The sequence below is a fragment of the Lolium perenne genome, chromosome 4, assembly GCF_019359855.2.
Source record: "Lolium perenne isolate Kyuss_39 chromosome 4, Kyuss_2.0, whole genome shotgun sequence".
NCBI classification, from domain to species: Eukaryota; Viridiplantae; Streptophyta; class Magnoliopsida; order Poales; family Poaceae; genus Lolium; species Lolium perenne.
The window spans coordinates 400,133,801-400,140,697 of NC_067247.2; the positions used below are offsets into that span (position 1 = coordinate 400,133,801).

At 46.9% G+C, this 6,897-nt stretch overlaps 1 pseudogene; it reads left to right on the top strand.

Moving 5' to 3' along the window:
• The first annotated feature begins 5,721 nt into the window (after positions 1-5,721).
• LOC139830408 (uncharacterized) lies at positions 5,722-6,673 on the top strand (annotated as a pseudogene).
• Positions 6,674-6,897: the final 224 nt, after the last annotated feature.

The following is a 6,897-nucleotide window of genomic DNA, read 5'->3' on the forward strand; positions in this document are numbered from 1 at the left end:
CGCATGAAGATTCTAACTTATAGTGGTTAACAACCAATTCACCATGTATTCCATATGGTATATTGACATGACTTCTACCAACGCCGCCGAGACACATCGAGGGGGAGACGACTATGGGGGGGGGGGCTAGGATTCGGCTGCCAAAGGCACCCTTATGAGTTCAGTATGGGTCTAGCTAGCCCCTCTTTTTCGAGTCTCACTTGATCATGCAGTGGTGGAGCCATGTGATGTCGTTGTACCTTCGTAAACGCATCAGTTACATTCCCTCCATCCCTTGGGCTCTGGCCCCAAGGTAGCTAGGCTATGTTCATAGTGTCTCATGGTAGCGTGTTTGTTTTGGCCACAAAATATGTGACATGTTTAGATCGTTTCATCCCTACCTATTACGCCATTACTTCTTTATGGCCAGTAGAAAAGAAGCCGATAAGAGTAAAGTGGTTATAACTTGATTTGTGGAGACTTTAGGTATGTGAGATATGTTACAAATAAAAAAATTGTACTTAAATGAATAAAAGCGCTCTTAGTTTAGTTCGGTAGATCGCGAGTCTCCAAAACCTGCTGCCGTAGGTTCAAATCCTGCGGAGTGTCAATCCATCTAGCTTGTATCGAAGTAGAGTAAAAAGTTGTGTAGGCGTCCTGTGTATCCTTGATATTCGACCATGGTGACAACGCTTGAGTGCCTCATGGTCTTGTTCGTGTACTGTTATCCGGCATCGCTTGCAACACAATCGTGTAGTCTCGGCCATCGAATGTCTTCCGATCATGCCGATGCGGCTAGCTCATGGATGTTCTTGTGATCGGTGTTTGCATACTTCCCTCGTTTCTTCCGGGTCTCCGAGAATCTGGCAAGTTGTCACGAGGTGTCCTCTCTTGCATGTGGTGATATCGCGCAATTAACTAATTTGTGACACACCCGTATTGATGAATATACACACATAGAGCTACCCAACCCGTTCTCACCACCCCCCCTCCGGTGCCGACCATCCGTTTTGTGTCTTTCGAGCTGATGGTCATTGTTAGCCAATAAGAAGAGAGGAACTGGCGACCCACGGATAACCCCTCTAGAGATGATATGAACCGTCCATCCTAAATTGATCCAACGCTTCCCGGCTGTCTCCTCCGAAGCCGAAATATTAGCTTTGGCGCTTAGGAAATTTAGATTGACCAGGCGGGAGACTCCGCAGCCGAAATACTACGATTGGATTTGCCGCGCGGGAAGACATCCAAATATTTCGTGGCCCTTCCCGAGTCCGAAATATCTGCGAAAAAGACAGATATTTCGTGGCCCATCGACAGACCAGCCCACTTCCACGTTTCTTTCACCTCCCACCCACACCACCTCTCCTCTCTGTCCCCACCATCTCCGGCAGATCCTGGCCAGCTCCGGCCACCCCTCCCGTCGCAGACCACCGCCCAGCATCCCCTCCTCCACACCTCCCGACGTCATGGCCTGGAGCCACCCATTCACAGCCGCCCATCCGAACAACATCCCGGGTACCCAACCCCCTCCGCCGCCGGCCACTCACCCCGCTCTCCCCAACCACCGGCACCTCCTTCCCTGCTCTCGAGATCCCTTGCTCTCCGACTTCCATCTCTCGCGCGAGCCCCCTCCACCGGCTGTCATCTCCCTCGCCGGCGGCGCCGGCGCCGCCCACCCTTACCCCTAGCACGTCCCCTCCGCCTTCCTCTACTCCCAAAGCCCCCAGCCTCTCATGGACGACCCCTGCAGCAGACCGACGACGCATGCGTTCTATCTCATGCAGCAGCACCCCACCCACCGGCCGGTCAGTGCATCAACGTCGCCGGCCCACGACGACGCCGGCTCCGGGCGCCGAACAGCACCCACGCGCGGCACGGCAGGGGAGCTGCTGTTCCGGCGTCTACACTAGGCCACTAGCTACCTGCTGCTGTCGGGGTGGGGAAGCAGCAACAGCTGCCGGCGTTCCACGGTCGAAAAGTCGGGGTCTTCCACGACCTCTAGATGCTGCCGCCGACCACCTCTAGTTGAGCACCACCAGTACTCCCTCTCTCTCTTTTACATGTTCATTACTGTTGCTATGAAGGTGGTGTGCTGCACTGAAACAAGGCTCCATACTGTTGGTTGGTTTGGACTGGAGCCATGATTTCGTGGTTGCTGGTCAGCATGTTCAGTGCTTCGATTCATACGGGCCTGCTCTCAGATGTATTAGCAATTTGGAATAATCCACTTAGGAAGAAGGGTGTGAGTTCTAGATTGGACTAATTTTCCTGTATGGTGATTGCAATCTAAACTTACTTCAATGTTTTTGATCCCTTGCTGATTGTGAACATTGAATTTGATTCAAAAAAAAGTCCACCATAGTAGTGCATAAGTTTGATGAATCCATTGATTCTGGAGTCCTCTCTCTCTTTTTAATCTGCCGACTCAGCGGAGCGCACGCAGCTCCCTTGGGTGGATCGCGGTCACGTCGCGCGTACCTAGCTTCTTTAATTATCCGTTGTTGACCGGGTCAGCCAGCCGAGAGTGGTGCGCGCGGCGGCTGGCGACTCTCTCTCTCTCTTTAATTCGGTTCCGTTTTCCTTCTGGTTCATTCGTTCAATTTCGCGTGCGCGGGGGTCTGCAGCGAGGCCGCCGGTTCCGCGCGAAATGGATAAGCTCCAAACCGGACAGCAGCGTCTTACCGCTGCGGCCCTCTGCCCACTCTTTTTCCTTTTTGACCATCTTTTCCGTAGGGGTAGCCGGTCTTTGTGTTGTTTGTCCCATTTCGAAGCCCCTTTCACCATTGGGCATTTCACTTCTTACCAGTTCAGGTCTATAGGAAATTTGAAAATTAATAAAATATAATTGGTAATGTACTTCCTTCTGAAATTATCTCAACTTTATCAAAATTTGCATGTATCATAAAAACATATCGAATATTTGTCTAAATTTGGATATAACTGTAGATAAGATTAAAAGAGTGTCACGTCTAAATTTACACAAAATTACCACATTCTCTTGTGGATAGATGAAGTAAATCGAATCCAAATTCAACGCACCATCTGGAAATGAAAAGAAAAGGAGACAAATTTAACCATGGATAATGCCTAATGTTATTTGGGCCATCAATTTGGCCCGATGATTGTTTCTCCACCTACATGTTGAGTTTCGTTTTGAAATTGCTTTGACATGGCAGGCGGGTACAAGTTCCGCTAAAAAAAGCAGATAGATGCAAGTGGTGTAAATGTCATCAAGTTTTTCTCATTATTCTGTGTAACTTTTAAGTAAGGAAACACGGGAGTACTCGTGTGGGAGGATAATACCTCTGCTTGAAAGAATGGGAAACAATCGACAATTATTTCATTCCTCACAATGTGCCAACTTAAAGAATAAAATCCAAACGCCTTCGTGGACTGCACCGAGAAGCAAAAGAAAAAAGGTTCAAAGCCACTCCATTTGGATTATTTTTTTAGAATCAATTGGATATAAGTTGACACCAGGACTTCGTTGAGATAAACACAGTACAAAGCATTACTAGGACATGCACTAACAATATCACAAGCTAGCTAGGTTCCGCCATAGCAACAATTTGTATCCACTACATATTTAAGGGATGCTACTCATTATACTTAGAGAAGATGTTCATCAGTTCACAGGAAGCGCCATTCTAGTCATTCACGTACACAATAGATCGATATCGCCAGAATGCATCAAACTTTTTTCAACCTCACGCGTCTATAGAAATCTTGCTAGGTTCCATCTCAGAATTGCCCCGCCTCCCTCCACGTCTAGACATGCAGTCGTGCTCCATCATCAAATACTTCTCGTATCTCTACTCCATGGCTTCCTGATCTCCTCAGCAGCAACTCTCTGGTGCCTGCAATTCAGTAGAAGTCAGAGGACGGAAATTCATTGATCTGGTTAACTAGTTTAAAACAGCTAGCAATGCCAAATGTACAGATATCCAAGGCAGGCAGATTAATTCCGTACCTGCATTCAAGAACATAATTCACTTGTGTCCAGGGTGTGTTTACTGCAAAGGATCGAAACTTGAGTAATTCAGAAATTGGGAGCATAATTGTCTCTTGTTATTGCTGTCTGGTGATAGCTAAAACGATCAATAATTCATCTTGCAGTAACTGGAATTAGTATCATTTTTGTTGTGAACTGCTGCATTCGTGGCAAAAATGTAAAACACCTCTTGGACTGGCCTCTATAGTTGACTATCCAGGTAACTTTGTTCTTATACGGCAAGGATCATCACCGTTTCACTGATAGCTAAAAAAGAGACAGGAACAAGCTAGACCTAGTTTTTAACTGGCATTACACTTTTCTTCAAAGAAATATGGGGTTTACTATGGAAGCTGTAAACTAATGATATGGCCGGTAGATATCTCCCTAGTGGTGGCTGTATTATCTAAACTTACACAATGTGGGGCTTGGTTTAAAGATTCTCATGGTCTAGTAGCTAGCCAATTTATATACTCCTACATCTTAATATTAATCTTATTCAAACCTGGGCATATATAGTAATTTATAAATCAAATGTCACCTTCTGCATTAATATTTAATCTAACACAAACATTCAATGACTGCAATGAACAGAACATTCTCCATAGCTAGTTCTAAAAAATACGTAGCTATAACAGCATTAGATGGCAGCATACACGACCATTTCAATTATGTATGGAGAAACAAAACATCTTTAATAAAATTTCTTGAAGCTCTGCATGCCACGGATAGAAGGGAACATCTTTGGTTCCGGTGCAAGACAAATTTGAGGACATAGTTTATTCCATGCAAGCCAAGGTAGGTATATCCATTTCCTTTTCGTTGCAAAGTATCAAAACTTGAGCAATTCAGATATCAGGAGCACAATTGTCTTGTGTGATTTCTGTTTGCTGATAGCTAAAACAATCAACAATTTGTCTTATTGTAACTGGAATTAATATCTTTTTTGGGTGAACTGTCGCATGCATGGCAAAATGCAAAACACCCCTTAGGCTCTTGGGTGGCCTCTATTATTGACTGTCCAAGGTAGCTTTCTTTCCCATATGGCAAGGATTGTCACCGTTTGATTCATAGCTAGAAAAAGAATAACAGGAACCAGCTAGACCGAGTTTTTAAGTGGCGTAACATTTATGTTGAAAAACATATATACGGTATGTGGAGGCTGTAAACTAATGATATGGCGGTAGATATCTCTGATGGAGTTCAACGATTCGATTTAGAAGTTAAGTAACAGTAGTTTAAATGTTTTCATATTGTATTGAAGAATACAAACAGGCTAGTAAATTAAAATAACCTTATTATGCTAAGATTCTAATTGTTGAACACTGGACATGTTTCTGGCCCAAGTGGCCTAAGGCCCATGTGTGCTGACCTATAAAAGGAGGGAGCTGGAGGAGAGCTAACCCTAAGAGTGAAGAAACCACACCAGCCGCCAGGGACCAAGAAAGATGAGGTGAGCTGCTGCTCCAACATGAGTATCGAGCCGGTGTGACAGTGGGGCCTGAAGGGAAGCCGGTTCAGGCAGGGAGTGGTTCTGCGTGGCGGAGAGGAGACGAGGTGGTGATGCGTGCAAGGGGAAGGAGAAGGACAAGCTGGACTGTGGTTCTTGCTGTTGCGTGCAGCTGCTCATCCAGGAGTGAAGCAGGGGTGGTGGTTTCTCAAGTCGTGTGTACTGCTTTGGTGAAAGGAGGTTGCTGGTAAGCGTGCCCCGAAGCTATTTGTTGTTTTTGCTGGGTGAAGGTGAGAGTGCAGATGGGTGAGCCCAAAGGCCTTGCGGAGGCTCGCGAGCAGCTCACGCTGTTTCTCTCAAAAGGGGGTGGCTCTGAGGCCATTGTTCCCCGACAAGAAGTGGTTCAGAAGATTGACCTGTCACCCACGGACATCAAGCTAGAGGGGGTTACCAACTATCTGAGTTGGTCTCGGAGGGCAATGTTGGCTGTGGATCAGAAAGATCTTGATGGGTACTTATTGGGGACTATCAAAGAACCAGGAGACAAGACTAGTGCTGAGGGAAAGAAGTGGAAAACCATCAACTCTCTGCTTATTGGGTGGTTGTTGAACTCGGTGGTGCCCTCCATTGGGCGTTCCGTGGAGGGGTTGTCCACAGCTGCTGAAATATGAAAGACCTTGTCCATTCAGTACTCTGGTAAGGGCAATGTCATGCTCATTGCTCAGATTGATGGGAAGATTCGCCATCTCCGCCAGGGGGACATGACAGTGATGGCATATGTGGCAGAGTTGCAAGCCTTATGGGCTGATCAGGATAACTGTGACCCTCTCGAACTCTATGATGCAGCCTCCATCGAGTCAGGGCACAAGTGGATAGCTCGCAGGCGTGTGCTCAAGTTTTTGGAGGGGCTAAGTAAGTGCTTTGATGGCAGAAAGGCATCTCTGCTGCACCACACCTCCTTGCCCACTCTTGACGAGGCCATTGCAGCAATGGCTCAAGAGGAGGTGCGGCTCTCTCTGGAACCAGCAGATGAGAAAGTTGTGTCAGCTCCAACGTTTGCCGTGACCGAGCGTAGAGAGTGGAAAGAGACTAGGGATTGTTTCATTTGTGGGGAGACTGGTCACCTGAAGTGGTACTGCCCAACTCGTGGTAGAGGCAGGGGATATAACAGAGGGGGAAGTAGCGGGATGGCTAGAGGTAGAGGAGGACACGCTGGAAACTCCGGTGGTCAGAGTGCACACATGGCGACGTAAGTGGCCAATGGGACGTCAAAGGATGCAGAAGTGGATGGTGCTGCCTATGGAAACTTTGCTAACTTGGTCTCCACGAATGAAGGTAATTCTGAAAAGGCATCCCTTGCTACAAATGAGAATGATACAGAATGGATTCTAGACTCTGGCGCATCTAAGCATGTTGCGGGTAAATTCGGTGTGTTTGAGTCTTACATTAAGCATCCTCCTACTCACAAAGGCACCAT